This window comes from Triticum dicoccoides, chromosome 5B (genome assembly GCF_002162155.2).
Source record: "Triticum dicoccoides isolate Atlit2015 ecotype Zavitan chromosome 5B, WEW_v2.0, whole genome shotgun sequence".
Classification (NCBI taxonomy): Eukaryota; Viridiplantae; Streptophyta; class Magnoliopsida; order Poales; family Poaceae; genus Triticum; species Triticum dicoccoides.
This window is the reverse complement of record NC_041389.1, coordinates 6,698,933-6,702,159: the sequence shown is the minus strand read 5'-3', so window position 1 is coordinate 6,702,159 and position 3,227 is coordinate 6,698,933.

Sequence of the window (3,227 nt, the reverse complement as noted above, 5' to 3'; positions counted from 1 at the left end):
TGCGACCGTGTGTGGGGCCAATTAAGTAGGGATGGGAGCCTCGACTCGCGCGGGATTTCATGCTCCGTGGGCCAGGACAGAGAATTTCTGTTTGAGCCGTGGCCCAAGGTTACGTGAAAAACCTGAGCCGTCACACGGACGAATTTGTGGACTTTTCTTGGTAGGTCAATCGGGGATTGAGACCGCCCATAGGAGGTCCGCCAAACCCGCCCTCCCATCAGCCCACTCCATCCATAATTGCGGCGGCTTCTGCTGGTTCCGACGGTGTCGGCCATGGAGGATGCGGGGCTTGAGTTCCTGTTGGATGCTGTCAGCCGGTGAGATCAACCCGCCCCCTCATCCATGTCGATTTTTGAGATTTGGTGCTTCGTACAACCCTTGTCCCCTCATCCCACTTCCACCACCAATAGCCATGGTGTGTCTTGCAGGTTTCCTCTGCCGGAGAAGTTTACGAACAGGTTTGAGCATCCCGATCAAGTTATGCAGTGATTCTCACCTGTAGGACCTTGAAGTATGTCTAGAGGGGGGTGATTAGACTACTTGACCAATTAAAACTTAACCTTTTCCCAGTTTTAGAGTTTGGCAGATTTTAGCTATCTTAGGACAAGTCAAGCAATCATCACACAAATCAAGCAAGCATGCAAAGAGTATATAGGCAGCGGAAATTAAAGCATGCAACTTGCAAGAAAGTAAAGGGAAGGGTCTGGAGGATTCAAACGCAATTGGAGACACGGATGTTTTTGGCGTGGTTCCGATAGGTGGTGCTATCGTACATCCACGTTGATGGAGACTTCAACCCACGAAGGGTAATGGCTGCGCGAGTCCACGGAGGGCTCCACCCACGAAGGGTCCACGAAGAAGCAACCTTGTCTATCCCACCATGGCCGTCGCCCACGAAGGACTTGCCTCACTAGCGGTAGATCTTCACGAAGTAGGCGATCTCCTTGCCCTTACAAACTCCTTGGTTCAACTCCACAATCTTGTTAGAGGCTCCCAAGTCACACCTAGCCAATCTAGGAGACACCACTCTCCAAGAAGTAACAAATGGTGCGTTGATGATGAACTCCTTGCTCTTGTGCTTCAAATGATAGTCTCCCCAACACTCAACTCTCTCTCATAGGATTTGGATCTAGTGGAAAGAGGGTTTGAGTGGAAAGCAACTTGGGGAAGGCTAGAGATCAAGATTCATATGGTAGGAATGGAATATCTTGGCCTCAACACATGAGTAGGTGGTTCTCTCTCAGAAATGGTAAGTTGGAAGTGTAGGTTTAGTCTGATGGCTCTCTCCACGAATGAAGAGAAGGTGGAGGGGTATATATAGCCTCCACACAAAATCTAACCGTTACACACAATTTACCAAACTCGATGGGACCGATTCAACAGACTCGGCCGGACCGATTTGGTAAACCTAGTGACCGTTAGTGATTTTCGGTGGGACTGACATGCATCTCGGTGAGACCGATTCAGTTAGGGTTAGGGCATAACGTAATCTCGGTAAGACCGATTACACAAACTCGGTCAAACCGATTTTGGTAATAAGCTAACCAGACAGTTGGTCAGGTAAACTTGGTTGGACCGATTTGCTCTTTTCGGTGAGACCGAAATGTTACAAAAGAGAAACAGAGAGTTTACATTGCAATCTCGGTGGGACCGATCACTCACTTCGGTTAGACCAAAACGTTACAAAGGGAAACAGAGAGATTACAATCCCATCTCGGTGAGACCGAGATCCCTATCGGTAAGACCGATTTGCTTAGGGTTTGTGGCAGTGGCTATGATTTTTGAAATCGGTGGCGCCGGATTGGAAGAATCGGTGTGACCGATTTCGGCTTTGGGTTTAGGTCATTTGTGGATGTGGGAAAGTAGCTGAGGGTTTTGGAGCATATCACAAAGCACATGACGCAAGAGGCTCATTAAGCAACACCTCATCCCTCCTTGATAGTATTGGCTTTTCCTATAGACTCAATGTGATCTTGGAGCACTAAAATATAAAATGGAGAGTCTTGAGCTTTTGAGCTTGAGCCAATCCTTTGTCCTTAGTATTTTGAGGGATCCACTTTCATCATCCATGCCATGGCATTCATTGAGCTTTCCTGAAATAATAGTCTTGGAATAGTATTAGCTCAATGAGCTATATGTTGTTATGAATTACCAAAACCACCTAGGGATAGTTGCACTTTCAATCTCCCACTTTTTGGTAATTGATAACAACATATAGATCAAAGCTTCGACAAATGATAATAAGATTGAATAACTTCGTCGCTTTGAGAAGTATGTGATAAGCAATAGCTCCCCCTAAATTTGTGCATAATTTAAAATTTGCTTTGGATTTCAAATGCACAAGGAATTAGGCTCATGGGTTACTCTTCCATGTCACATACATCTTGGTGGAGCGCTCAAAATGATAAGTAATGAATACATGCACTCATCACCAAGCAAAGTGAATGATCACATAAGATAGATAGGATAATATCATCAAACATGCATAAGTGTAGCTTATGATCAAACACATGATCATCAATGTCTCACAAGCATAGTATCTCAAACAATCAAAAACAAACAAGTTTAAACCAACAAAGCAAGAGAGAATAAAAGTAACACTCTCTCTCTCGAAGCCTATGATCTATACATTTTTCTCCCCCTTTGGCAACAAGTTACCAAAAAGTTCATAGAAAATGCATAGTGCTAGATCGACTCTCAGGCTTGATCTTCAGTTGGTGGTGTAGAGATGGCTCCTTGGACGAAGGCTTCAGTTGATGTAGAGGGTGCTGGAGTTGATGCTGAAGCTGGTTGCACTGGAGCTAAAGGGGCAGTAGCTGGTGCTGAAGATGTTGCTCTAGTATCTGGCACTGGCACAACAGCTGGCCTCTGAGCTCTAGGCACTCTGGCAAAGACATTAGTGGTAGTCTTGCCATTCCTCTCCTGCATGTCATCCTGCAGTTTCTCCACAACTGTCTGAATCTCAGTTACCCTGACATCAAGATCATGAAATTTGAGTTCCATGATTCTCTCCAAGCTCTCCTGATTCTGAGTGAGGGTGGCCAATCCCTTCTCAATCCTTAGAGATGATGCTATCAAGTAACCAAGCTGCTCCTGCTTGTTCTTCAAGAAATACTCAGATGCCTCCTCTTGAGTTGGCATCTTGGCAGCCTTCTCCTTCCTTGCCTTCTCCTTTTTCTCTTGAGCTTGAACTGATGATGGATCATCCTCATTCATGACAACCTCAT